The sequence below is a fragment of the Capra hircus genome, chromosome 16 (genome assembly GCF_001704415.2).
Source record: "Capra hircus breed San Clemente chromosome 16, ASM170441v1, whole genome shotgun sequence".
Taxonomy (NCBI): Eukaryota; Metazoa; Chordata; class Mammalia; order Artiodactyla; family Bovidae; genus Capra; species Capra hircus.
In genome coordinates, this window is record NC_030823.1 from 8,856,480 (window position 1) to 8,871,865 (window position 15,386).

A 15,386-nucleotide genomic window follows, 5' to 3' on the forward strand; every position below is an offset into this window, starting at 1 on the left:
TATATTTGGTGCATGTATGTTAAGGAGTGTGATTTTTTTTTTATTGTATTTGATTCTTTCATCACTTTTTAGTATCTTTCCTTATGACCTTTGCTTTAAAGTCTATGTTATCTGATATGAGTAATGCTACCCTGACTTTTTTGTCATTTCCATTTGCATGAAATATCTCTTTCTATCCCCTCAGTTTAATATATATGTCTTTCACCCTGAAATGGGTTCTTATAGGCAGCATATTTTAGGTACTTGCTTTACTATCCAATGTTCTGTGACCCTAGGTCTTTTGATTGGAGCAAATAGCTTATCGACATTTAAAGTGTTGATAAGTATGTGTTTACTGCCATTTTAAACTTTGTTTCCCAGTTAATTTTGTAGTTCTTCATTGAGCCTTTTTTCTTCCCTACGTTTTTCCTTTTGTGTTTCCATGATTTTCTTTTGTTTTATGCGTGAGTTCCTTTCTTTTGAGTTTATATGAGTCTATTGTATGTTTCTGATTTATGGATATCCTGATTTTCAATTATGTTACTTCTAACTATATTGACTTGCATTACACTTATCATATACACTCAAAAACATTCTAAAAGATCTACATTTTCTTACTCCATTCTCCCACAAGGGCTTCCCAGGTGGCTCACATGGTAAAGTGTCTTCCTGCAATGTAGGAGACCTGGGTTCGATCCCTGGGTCGGGAAGATCCCCTGGAGAAGGAAATGGCAACCCACTCCAGTACTCTTGCCTGGAAAATTTTATGGATGAAGGATCCTGATAGGCTACAGTCCATGGGGTCGCAAAGAGTCAGACACGACTGAGCGACTTCACTCTCCTACATTTTGTGATTTTAATGTTTTATTTTATATTCATATTTATCCTTTTTTTCTATTCATTATAGTAATAATCACTTTTATAGGACTGCTTTTAAATCTATGTACTGTATTAATTAAGTAATCTTCAATACTTCCATACATCTAACTTTCTTGTGATTTTCCCTTTCCTATGGACTTTCGCTTCTTTTCCATTTAGAGAAGAACTTTCAATGTGTATTTTAGGATGCTTAGTTTGCTCTATTCTTTCAGTTTTGCTTCTCTGAAAAATTCTTTCTGTCTTCTTCTATTTTAAATGACAGTTTTTAAAGTAGCATATTCTAGATTGTAGGGTTGCTTTTTTGTTTTGTTTTGTTGATTTTTAATTTCCTGACTTTGGAGACCAGAGGGAGTGTCCAGATTTATTCAAAGCTTCCATTGAAAAATCAGCTGATATCTTAATGGGGATTCCCTTGTAACTGACTCTCTGATTTTCTCTTGCAGCATTAAGAGTCCTCTTTATCATTGATAATGGACAGGGAAGCCTGATGTGCTGCAATCAAGGGGGTCACAAAGAGTCAAAGACGACTGAGTGACTGAACTGAATTGAACTGAGATGAGTGCAATTGTGCAGTAGTTTAACATTTTTTGCCATTGCCTTTCTTTGGAATTGGAATAAAAATTGACTTTTCCAGTCCTGTGGCCACTGCTGAGTTTTCCAAATTTGTTGACATATTGAGTGCAGCACTTTCACAGTGTCATCTTTTAGGTTTTTTTTTTTTTTAATTTAAATTTATTTATTTTAATTAGAAGCTAATTACTTTACAATATTGTATTGGTTTTGCCATACATCAACATGAATCTGCCATGGGTGTACTTGTGTTCCCAATCCTGAACCCCCCTCCCACCTCCCTCCTCCATCACTCTGGGTCATCCCAGTGCACCAGCCCCAAGCATCCTGTATCCTGCATCCTAGACTGGTGATTCGTTTCTTATATGATATTATACATGTTTCAAAGCCATTCTCCAAAATCATCCCACACTCTCCCTCTTCCACAGAGTCCAAAAGACTGTTCTATACATCTGTGTCTGTTTTGCTGTCTCGTATACGGGGTTATCGTTACCATCTTTCTAAATTCCATATATATGTATTAGTATACTGTGTTGGTGTTTTTCTTTCTGGCTTACTTCACTCTGTATAATCAGCTCCAGTTTCATCCACCTCATTAGAACTGATTTAAATGTATTCTTTTTAATGGCTGAGTAATACTCCATTGTGTATATGTACCACAGCTTTCTTATCTATTCATCTGCTGATGGACATCTACGGACATCTATGTCCTGGCTGTTATAAACAGTGCTCTGATGAACATTGGGCTACACGTGTCTCTTTCAATTCTGGTTTCCTCTGTGTGTATGCCCAGCAGTAACAAATAATTTCATAATTTGTATGGAAATACAAAAAACCTCGAATAGCCAAAGCAATCTTTTAGGTTTTGAAATAGCTCAACTCTATTTTCATCACCTCCATGAGCTTTGTTTGTAGTGATGCTTCTTAAGGCCCAGTTGACTTCACACTCCAGGATGTCTGGCTCTAGGTGAGTGATCACTCCATCATGGTTATCTGGTTAATTAAGATCTTTTTTGTATAGTTCTTCTGGGAATTCTTGCCATCTCTTCTTAAAGTCTGCTTCTGTTAGTTCCATATTGTTTCTGTCCTTTATTGTGCTCATTTCTGTATCAAATGTTCCCTTGCTATCTCTAATTTTGTTGAAGAGATCTCTATAGTCTTTTCTATTCTATTGTTTTTCTCTATTTCTTGACATTGATCACCAAGGAAATCTTTATTACCTCTTTTTTCCAGTCTTTGAAACTCAGCATTCACATGGTGATGTCCTTCCTTTCCTCCTTTGCTTTTCACTTCTTCTCTCAGCTATTTCTAAGACCTCCTCAGACAGCCATTTTGCCTTTTTCCATTTCTTTTTCTTGTAGATGGTTTTGATCACTGCCTCTTGTACAGTGTTATGAACCTCCATCCATAGTTCTTCAGGTTCTCTATGTATCAGATCTAATTCTTTCAATCTATTTATCACTGCAACTGTATAATCATAAGGGATTTAATTTAAGGAATATCTTAATGGTCTATGGTTTTTCTCTGCTTTGTTCAACTTAAGTGAATTTTGCAATAAGGAGTTTGCAAATCTTTTTATGTAATACTTTCAAATGTAAAATAGGATAGATCAAATTGGGATTAAAATGAAGACTATTTAATATCTCAGAGAAATTTTAATTTTGGGTGACATGAGAGAGGAGAATGAAACTTAGACACATTCCAAATTTTCTATAGACTAACCTTCTGAGTTTACCAAATATAAAGTTTCAATTTTGTGTTCTCTATTATCCCACTTGTAAAAAAAATCAAACTCTTATAGATTTTTTTATGATTTCTTATCTTTACCCATCTCTGTGTTCATTAGTTCAAAAATAATCATTTAGTTTTACAAATCATTGTATATTAAATAAAAATTTAACAGAGTTAAATAGGTCATCATATTGTTTGACTCAAAACTAATGAATTCCTTATGCTAGAACTTTTGATATGGTCCTAATTATTTTTACTGCTGAATCTTTCTTTCCTTATTACATGTACAAAAATCTACAAAAGTTTATGGATGTCATATGCACAGTTTCTTCATTTTTTTTTCTAATAAAAAGTGGCCAGACACATTCACTTTCTTTTTATGGTTTGAATTACATAATCCATTACTGTTACCAATTATTTGTATTACTGAAAGTTTCCATCTCACAAAGCCTCAATGAATATATGAAAATGAGTGGTCTATTTAGTGGTGTACTGGCACAAATATGTTCTTAATTGGAAAATTTAATGCAAGGTAAGTATTAGAGAAAATCTGATGTATTAAAAAAAAGGACAGAAGAAGTTAAATTTTTATGGTAGTTTTCCCAGAATATGGAGCAGTTATTGCTGTCTCACTTGTAGATGGTATAATATTATATATAGATGACCCTAAAGACTCCACCAAAAAGCTGTTAAAACTAACACATTCAGTACAGTTGCAGGATAGAAAATTAATATACAAGAGTTGTGTTTTTATAAACTAATAATGAAACATCTGTAAAGTAGAACAATTTTACTCACAATAGCATAAAAAACAATAAAATACTAAGGAAAAAATTTAACCAAGGAATAGAAGATGTGTACAATGGATATTTCAAGACTTTGGTTAAAGAAATTGACAGAAACAAACAAATGGTAAGATATCATACAAACATGAATTATAAGAATATTAAAATGCCCTACTAGTAAAAGTCATCTATAATTTCAGTTCAATCCCTATCAACATTCCAATGATAATTTTCACAGAAATAGATAAAACAGTCCTGTAATTTGTATTGGGCCAAAAGTGATCCAAGAGTGTGAGACATCTTGATAAAGAACAAACCTGGAGGAATCACACTTCCTGACTCCAAATTATATTACTATAGTTTTCAAAACAGCTGTAGTAATCAAAACAGCATGTTACTAGCATGAAAATAGATACATAGGCTCACTGAACAGAATAGAGAACAGAGACATACACCCAGATAATATATGGTCAACTTATACTTGACAAAGCGGTAAATAATACTCAACTAGAAAAGAACAGTTTCTTCAATAAATGATGTTGGTAAAACTGTATATCCATATGCAGAAAAATTAAATTGGACTTCTATCTCACACAACTCACCAAAGTTAACATTAAAATGGATTAGAGACTTACACAATAAATATAATCATAAAAGTTCTAGAAATGTAACCAAAAGTGCTAAAAGAGATTATAAGGAAAAAGTGCCTCACCATTGGTTTCAACAATGATTTTTTGCATACGTCATCAAAAGCACAACAACAAAAGCAAAAGTGGAAAAATATCAATCTAAAAATGTTTTGGACAACAAAGAATCAGTATCATGCTCTTTTGATTACTATAGATTTCGTCTGAAGTCAGGGACCATGATACCTCCAACTTTGTTAATTTTTCTCAAGATTGCTTTGGCAACTCAGATTCTTTTGTGGTTCTGTATAAATTTTAGGGTTATTCTAGTTGTGTGAAGAAAAAAAAAAAACTTCACGGGTATTTTCATAGGAATTGCATTATGCCTGTAAACTGTTTTCAGTGGTATGGAAATTTTTAAAAATATATTAATTCTTCTAAACCTAAAACACACAATACCTTATCATTTCTTTGTATCATTTTCAAACTCCCTCATCATCATTTTATAGTTTTCAGAATATGTCTTTCCCTCTTTGATTAAATTTGTTTCTAGGTATTTTATTCTTTTTAATGTGATTATAAATAGAATATTTTTTTGCTTTTCATTATGATAGATCATTATGAGTGTATAGAAAAGTGACAGGCTAATGAATATTAATCTTGTATCTTGAAAATTTATTTAATTCATTTATTAGTTCTAATAGATTATTTTGGTGGATAGTTTAGCATTGTCTATAGTATCATGTCATCTGCATATAGTGACAGTTTTACTTCTTCCCTTCCAATTTGGATGCATGTTATTTTTATTTTTTATTTTTGGTCTGGTTTTATGTCTAGGGATTACAAAACTATATAAAAGTGGTGAGAGTGGGCCTTCTAGTCTTCTTCCTGCTTTAAGACCAAAAACTTTCAGCTTTTCACATTTGAGTATGATGTCAGCTATATGCTTGTCATAAATGGTTTTATTATGTTGAAATATGATACTTCCATATCAACTTTGAGGATTCTTGTTATTTTATTAAATGCATTTCTGTGTCTATTGAGATAATCCTGTAGTTTTGTCATTTCAGTGGTTTTTTTTTTTTATTTTTTTGATGTGGTATATCACACTGCTTTGCCTATGTTGACCTTGGGATAAGTTCATTTTGGTTGTGGTGTATGATATTTTTTATATGTTATTGGAGCCAGTTTGCTAATATTTTATTGAGAATTTTTGCATCTATATTTACAGAGATATTGTCTGTAATTTGTTTTTTTTTTTTTTTTTTTTAGTGTTTTTGTTTCATTTTGGTATCAGGGTAATGGTGACTTCATAGAATGAAGTTGGAAATATTCCATGTTCTTCAATTCTTTGCAGATTTTAGGAAAGCATATGTATTAGCTTTTAAAATATTTGGTAGAATTTCCCTGTGAAGCCATCCCTTGTGAACTTTTGCTTGCTGGGAGTATTTTTCATTACCATTTCAATTACAGTACTAGTGTTTCTTCTATTCAGACTATCTATCTCTTCCTAAATATTGTCCATTTCTTCTAGATTGTTCAACTTGTTGGCTTCTAATTCTTCATAGTATTCACTTATGCTCTTTTTATATCTCTGTGATATTGCTTATTTCTCCTCTTTCATTTGTTATTTTATTTATTTCATTCCTCTCTTTTATTCTTTTTTAGTCTTATTGAAGGTTAGTTAATTTTATCTTTTCAAAAAATAAATTGTTGGTTTCATTGACTTCTTTGGGGTTTTTTTTTTGGGGGGGAAGAGCTATTTTATTTATCTTCACATCAATCTTTATTATGTCTTCTGGTAACTTTGGGCTTTTTAGTTCTTTATCTAACCCCTTAAATAGAAGATTAGATTCTTTACTGATTGTAACTGTTTTTTGAGGTAGCCTTGTAGCACCATAAACTTGCTCTCAGAACTGATTTTGCTGCATCTTCTAAATTCTGTAAAATTGTTTTTGTATCTTCATTTGTTTTGAGTTATTTTCTGATTTCCTCTTTGATTTCTTCATTGACCCAATATTTCCTTAGTAGCATATTGTCTAATCTCATGGTTGTGCTTTTCCCATTTTTTACCTGTAATTATTTCTAGTTTCATACCATTGCAGTTGTAAAATACTTGATATAATTTCTATTGTCTTAAATTTCTCAACTTCTTTATGGCCTCACATGGTTTCCTCCTAGATATATCCTGGAGAATGTTTCTTTGATATTTTTAAAAAATGGGTATTCCCTTGTTTTGGGGTGGAGTGTCCTATAGTATGGTACTGGAACAAAAGCACATGTATAGATCAATGTAAAAGGATAGCCTGAAAATACACATCCAAACTATGGTCAATTAATTTACAATGACAGCAAGAGTATACAATGAAGCAGAGATAAGCAGTTCTGTGAAAAATTTACAGCTACTTATAAAATAATGAGATTAGAACATTTCCTTATAGCATAGAGAAAAATAAACTCAAAGTGGATTAAAGATTTAAATGTAAAACCTGAAACCATAAACCTCCTAAAAGAGAGTATAGAAAGAACATTCTTAAACAAAAATTGTAGCTCTAATTTTTGGATCTGTCTCCTAAACCAAGAGAAATAAAAGTAAAAATAGACACATAGGACTAAAGTAAAACGTTTTGCAAAACAAAGAAAACCATGGCAAAACAAAAAAGCAACCTACAAAATGGGAGAAAATGTTTGCAAATAATATCATCAATAAGGGATCAATATTCAAAACTTATAAATAGCTCATACAACTCAGTATGAAAAACACAATGAACTCAGTTTTAAAAAATCACAAAAGACCTGCATAGCCATTTTCCAAAAAAGATACCCATATGGCAAACAAGCACATGAAAACATGCTCAACACTGCTAATCATCAGAGAAATGTAAATCAAAATGACTATCCTTAAAGTCTGCTAACAACAAATGTTGTTGATCATGTGAAAAAAGGGAGCCCTTCTACCCTGCTGGTGGGAACGTACATTGTTATAACCACTATGGAAAACTGTATGAGGTTAATCTAAAAACTAAAACCCCCGTATGATCCAGCAATTCTACTGCTAGATTATATATGTGAAGAAAATGAAAACGCTAATTTAAAAAGATAAATGCACCCCAAGTTCTTAACAAAATCTTCTACAAAAGCCAAGGTATGAAATCAAACTTAGTGGCTTTCAATAGAAGAATGTAAGGAAGTAAGAAGATGTGAAATATACATATTCATACATAAGTTTCCCAGGTGGCTCACAGTGGTAATGCATCTGCCTGTCGATGCAGGAGATGCAAGTTCGATCCCTGGTCAGGAAGATCCTCTGGAGTAGGACATGGCAACCTATTCCAGTGTTCTTGCCTGGGAAATTTCATGATAGAGGGGCCTGGCAGGCTAGAGTCCATGAGAGAACAAAGAGTTGGACACTACTGAACATGAACACACACACGTGTGTGTGTGTGTGTAGGATGTTACTCAGCCATAAAAACATGAAATCCTATTATTTGCAACAATGTGGGGAATTGTGTGGATGGTCCACTGGTTAAGACTCTGCACTTTCACTGCTACAGGCCTGGGTTTGTTTCTTGGTTGGGGAACTAAGACCCCACAAGTCATGTGGCATGGCCAAAAAATAAAAAGAAGATGGACATAGAGAGTATTATGATTCACAACATGTCATACAAATAAACAAAAAAACTCTATTATCACTTATATGCTGAGTCTAAAAAATAAATGAATATATATAATAAAACAGAAACAGATCACAGACATAGAGAACGAACTAGTGGTTACCAGTGAATAAAGAGAAGCAGGAAGAGGTGAGATAGGGCTACGGGACCAAGAGACACAAACTACTATGTGTAATACAAATGAACAACAAGGATACATTGTACATCACAAGGAAATATAACCATTATTTTAATACACTTAAATGGATTATAATTTGTAAAAATATCAAATATTTATTACTTACTGAAAGTAATATAATATTGTAAGTCAACTCTACTTCAATAAAAAGAAACTACAATAAAAAGGCAACCATGAAGTGATGGAAATTTTTGAGCCATATATCTGATAAGGGATTAATATACAAAATACATAGAGAACACTTACAACTCTATAGCAAAAAAAAAAAAAGAAAAAAAGGAGTTTAAAATGTGCAGAGAACCTGAGTAGGTACTTTCTCAAAGAACATATATAGATTGCCCACAGGTACATGAAAGTTGCTCAATATCTCTGCTGCTGCTGCTGCTACTAAGTCACTTCAGTCGTGTCCGATTCTGTGTGACCCCTGAGATGGCAGCCTACCAGGCTCTCCCGTCCCTGGTATTCTCCAGGCAAGAACACTGGAGTGGGTTGCCATTTCCTTCTCCAATGCATGAAAGTGAAAAGTGAAAGTGAAGTCACCCAGTCATGTCCAAATTTTCGTGACCCCATGGACTGCAGTTTACCAGGCTTCTCCGCCCATGAGATTTTCCAGGCAAGAGTACTGAAGCGAGGTGCCATTGCCTTCTCCGCTAGTCATATTTACAATACAAACAAAACCATGATAACATACCACTGTACACATGTTAAAATTACTGTCATCAGGAAGACCAGAGATAACAGTATTGACAAAGATGTAGAGAAAGGTAACCTTGTTCCCTCTTGGTGAGACTAAAATTGTGTAGGCATTATGGCAAACAGTATGGAGGTTTCTTTAAAAAAAAAAAAAAAAAAAAAAAGAACTCTCATAAGATCCATCATTCCCACTTCTGGCTATATATCCAAAGGAAATTAAAATAGGATATTGAAAAGCCATTTGCACTTCCATGTTTATTGCTATTATTCACAATAGCCACGGTGTAGAAAAAAAAACCTAGGTGTTCATCAATGAATGGACAAAAAAAGGATACTTTATATTCAGTATTATACAGCCATGTGAGAAAAATAAATCCATCATTGGTTACAACATTAATATAGAATCTAAAATGCCAGATCATGGAAGCAAAGTAGAATAGTGATTACTAGGGGATGAGGAGGAGAAGGTGGGGGAAAAAAAAAAAAAAACAAAACCTTGTAATTAGAAGATGAGTAAGTCCTGGATATCTAAGGCACAGTGTAGTACATATAATCAACAATACCATATCATATATTTCACAATTTCTAGGAGACAAGGTATTAATAATCTCCCCATGAAAAATAAATAATTATTTGAGATGAGTAGAGGGGTTACCTAATTCTATGGTGTGAATCATACTGCAATATATAAACATACCAAATCAATAAATTGTACCTTAAAATTGCACTAACACCAAGACTGGAACAATGGACTGGTGCCAAATGGAAAGTTGTACATCAAGGCTGTATATTGTCACCTTGCTTATTTAACTTATATGCAGAATACATCATGCAAAATGCTGGGATGGATGAAGCATAAGCTAGAATGAAGAGTGCAGGGAGAAATATCAATAACCTTAGATACCCAGATGACACCACCCTTATGCCATAGGGCGAAGAAGAACTAGAGGCTCTTGATGAAAGTGGAAGAGAGTGAAAAGCTGGCTAGAAGCTCAACATTCAGAAAATGAAGGTCATGGTGTCTGGTCCCATCACTTCAATTCAAATAGAATGGGAAACAATGGAAACAGTTACAGAGTTTATTTTCTTGACCTCCAAAATCACTGCAGATGGTGACTGAAGCCATGAAATTAAAAGTTGCCTGCTCCTCGGAAGAAAAGCTGTGACCAACCTAGACAGCATATTAAAAAGCAGAGACTATTTTGCCAACAAATGTCCATCTAGTCAAAGCTATGGTTTTCCAGTAGTCATGTATGGATTTGAAAGTTGGATCATATAGAAAGCTGAGTGCCAGAGAATTGATGCTTTTTAACTGTGGAGTTAGAGAAGATGCTTGCGAGTCCCTTGGACCGCAAGATCAAACCAGTCAATCCAAAAGGAAATCAGTCCTGAATATTCATTGGAAGTACTGATGCTAAAGCGGAAGCTCCAATACTTTGGCCACTTGATGTGGAAGACTGACTCCTTAGAAAAACCTTAATGCTGGGAAAGATTGAAGGTGGGAGGATAAGGTGATAACAGAAGATGAGATGATGGATTGCATCAGCAATTCAATGGACATGGGTTTGAGCGAGCTCTGGGAGTTGGTGATGGACAGGGAAGCCTGGGGGGCTGCAGCAGTCCATGGGGTCATAGAGTTGGAGATGACTGAGTGACTAACCTGAAGTGAACTGAAACTTGCACAATTTTTATGTCAGTTATATCTCAAATTAAAAAAAGAAAAAGGAGGCAAAAATCCTCCAGAAACATTGTTTAACTAGCTAAATATTCACTATACCATCATTTATTCCACATGTATCTATATCAGCGAAAAATAAGGTGGTATTCTGTTCAGTTCAGTTCAGTCGCTCAGTCGTGTCCGACTCTTTGCAACCCCATGAATCGCAGCACGCCAGGCCTCCCTGTCCATCACCATCTCCCGGAGTTCACTCAGACTCACGTCCATCGAGTCCGTGATGCCATCCAGCCATCTCATCCTTGGTCGTCCCCTTCTCCTCCTGCCCCCAATCCCTCCCAGCATCAGAGTCTTTTCCAATGAGTCAGCTCTTCTCATGAGGTGGCCAAAGTACTGGAGTTTCAGCTTCAGCATCATTCTCTCCAAAGAAATCCCAGGGTTGATCTCCTTCAGAATGGACTGGTTGGATCTCCTTGCAGTCCAAGGGACTCTCAAGAGTCTTCTCCAATTACTCTTTCTAAAATATGTTATTCAAAGGTAGATTTGTTTTATACAGGTTGAAAAAGTTATATGGAAATGGAAATTATGTAAGATTTTTAAAGTAATTTAAAAATAGTTCAATAGTTTTAAAATAGATAATATGAATTAACAATTTATCTGTCTCTTTCTACTGCCTAGACATTAATCCATACAATATTTAGAGAGTACCTGTCAAACACTCTGTCCTATGTTTTCTGTATGGTCCTCAATAGGAAATAGTGATGATAACTTTAGCTGAAATATCAGATTTATTATGGAAGTAAAAGCATAGAAAGTTTAAAAACATATAAATGCATGGTGGTGGTTGTTTAGTCGCTAAGTTGTATTCAACTCTTGCGACCCCATGAACTGTCGCCCGCCAGGCTCCTCTGTCCATGGCATTCCAGGCAAGAATACTGGAGTGGTTTGCCATGGCCTTCTCCAGATAAATACATGACATATACATTAAGATTTCCATTTTATAAGTTAAGCAAAATAATTATAGTTTTATTCATCTATATGAAAAATGCACAAAATATTTTTAACATATAATTTGCATGTTTCCTAAAATTTTTGACCTGGCTATACTTCACTTACTATGTTTAGTAAAATTAGTATCAATGATAAAGTGAAAATAATATTTTAAGTTGCCTTGCTCAACTTTTAAATAGTTAAGAATTCAGAAGTGTCTGGCAAAAAGAATATATTATCAAAATAGAGCATATGCTATTGTCTGAGTCTTAGTTAATTAAAAAAAAATATCCCACTGAGCTGGTTTTATTTCTTTTTTAAATAGATAATGGGTGGACAGATAGATGGATGAATGTGTGCTAAGCCGCTTCAGTTGTGTCCGACTCTGTGCAACCCTGTAGACTATAGCTCAACATGCTTCTCTGTCCATGGGACTCTTCAGACAAGAACATTGGAGTGGGTTGCTGTATCCTCCTCCACAGGATCTTCCCCAGCAGGGATCGAACCAATGTCTCTTATGCCTACCTGCATTGGCAGGAGGGTTCTTTACCACTTGGAAAGCTGGGATGGATGGATATAGACCGACAAATAGACAAATAGATATTTGGGAAATCATCCTTATTATTAATCTAAAATCTGTATGTCAAAGACATACTGTTTCATCTTTATTATGATAGTTCAGAAAGCTTTCCATAAACATTTTAGTTATTTATCAGCATATTTACAAATAATGCTTAGCCATTTCTAAACAAAAAGTAATAAAAATTTATTAGAGAAAACTGGAAATAGACAGAAACAGTTTTATTGTTGGGAGACTTACATATGTTAAAATATCCCTCTTCCTTCCTTTCTCCCTATTTTCCTCCCTCCCCTCTCTTCCTCTTCTTTACTTTTTAGTTTTTCTTTTTTTTTTTCCTATCTCTCTCCTGGTGTCTGCAAGTAAATGAATACCCAAGGCCAGCCGCCAGAGTATGATTCGGAAAATTATGTCAGAGAGAACAAATGCCTTTTAAATGGTACTCTAATGGCCCCAAAGAGTTAACGAACCCTATATTCTTCATGAACTGGATTCATTTTATAGATACCTTTTCACAGATGAGGTGTGTGGCTAATTATATTTGCACATTTGGCTAGCTGCTTAGTCATGCAAAATGAGTGATATTATGTGCCATGAATCACCACCATCTTGCCATATGGACATATTTTTCCAAATATCTATAGTTTTACAAGACTTTATTATAATAGCATCTTATTGTGACATAAAACATAAGATTACTTTTGGTAAAATTTTTCCTATTAAATTTGTTGGGAGTAATAGTTGACGTTTTTAAAAAATAAAGGCAACTATTTTAAAATATCCCTTTTAATGAGATAAATTTTGAAATGAAGTTAAACAGCATAACTTCCCTACTTTTTTACATGGAAATCTCTAGTAGGAGCTTCATACAGAGTACATTGAAGGATTGAGGAGATATTCATGAAAGAGGAATCAATAGAAAACAAGATAACTCATATAGTTTTCCCACAGTTATAGTGCATGTATGAGGTATCTTTCATGATCATTGTGTCAAGTTGTATTTGATAAACAAAATGAACTTAAAAGGATTAACAACACATTCATATTACATTTTGTAATAGAAAACTTGTTATGCCTGCTGCTAAATTTAATGGCAAAATTTCATGTTCACTTAGTTAACTTGTTTCACATAACCTCATACTGTGACCATTAGCATTGCACCAGCATATGAAAATTGTAGGACAACTGCTTATATCACTTAATTAGATCTAGTTATAAAGATCAAAGATGAAAATCTAAGTCTATATGAATGGTGTCTTGAGCAGGTGGTATAATGAACACAACACATTGCTACAGAAATGTAGTGTGCAATGATCAGAATTATTATAAAATTTCTTAGAACATTTTTTATATTTCATGGGTATTTATAGGTCTATGAGATCTTTAAGAAACTCATGTACTTTTATTTAATTGAAATACAATAATTTATAATGTTGTATTAGTTTCAGGTGTACTGTCAAATGATTCAGTTACAAGTTATATATATACTTTTTCAGATTCTTGTCCATTATAGTTTGTTACAAGATATTGAATATAATTAGTTCCCTATGCTGTAGAGTAGGTCCTTGTTATTTATATATAGTAGTATATATCAGTGATGGCAAAATCCTAATTTATCCCTCCCCTCTTCCCCTTTGGGAGACTCCTTCTCTCCAGATATTCGATGAAACTATTTGACAGGTTTTTGGAAACCGATACCTGTCCTTTCTTTTTCTTTTTCTTTGATATCCTGGTACTTTGTTGTCACCAATCCTTTCATGTATGTGTGAGTCAGTTTCTATTTGGTAGATAAGTTCATTTGTATCAGCTTTTTAGATTCTACATGTAATATTTGTCTTTGCCTGATTTACTTAGTGTGATAATCTCTAAGATTATCCATGTTGCTGCAAATGGTAATATTTTTATTTTTATGGCTGAGTAATATTCCCTTATACACACATTCCACGTCTTTTTGTATTCATCTCTCAATAGACTTTTAGGTTACTTCCATGTTTTGGCTATCATAAATGTTGCTTTGAACATTGTGGTGCATGTATCTTTCCAAACTGGAGTTTCTGTCTTTTGGTTATATGTCTAGGAGTGGGATTGCTGTGTCATATGATAACTCTGTTTTTAGTTTTTTAAGGAACTTCTCTTACTGGTTTCCATAGCGGCTATACCAATTTACATTCCCACCATCAGATTAGGAGAGTTCCCTTTTCTCCATTGCCTTTCCAGAATTTATTTGTAAATTTTTGATAATGGACATTCTGACCAATATGAGGTGACACCTCATTTGAGTTTTGTGTTTCTCTAATAATTAGTGATGTGGAGCATCTTTTCATGTGCCTGCTAGCCACCTGTATGTCTTTTTTTTTGAGAAATGTCTACTTACACTTTCTATATTTTTAATGTGTGTGTATGTTGATATTGAGCTGTAAGGGCTGTTTGCATATTTTCAAAATCAAGCCAATGTCAGTCACATTGTTTGCAAATATTTTCTCTGAATCCTTAAGTTGTCTTTGTTTGTTTAAAGTTTCCTTTTTTAAAATTAATTTATTTTAATTAGAGGTTAATTATTTTACAATATTGTGGTGGTTTCTGCCATACATTCATATGAATCAGCCATGGGTGTACATGTGTTCCCCATTCTGAACCTCCCTCCCACCTCCTTCTCCATCCCATCCCTCGGGGTCATCCCAGTGCACCTGCCCTGAGCACCCTGTCTCATGCATCGAACCTGGACTGGTGATCTGTTTCATATGTGATAATATACATGTTTCAATGCTATTCTTTCAATCATCCCACCCTTGCTATGCAAAGGCTTCTAAGTCTGATTAGATCCCATTTGTTTATTTTTGCTTTCATTTCTTTTGCCTTGGGAGTCTGACTTGAGAAAAAGTGCTCTAATTTATGTCACAGTGTTTTGCCTATGTACTCTTGTAGGTGTTTTATGGTGTCTTGTCTTATATTTAAATATTTAAAGCATTTTGAGTTTATTTCTATAAATGGTGTGAAGGTATGTTCTAACTTCATCAATTTACATGTGG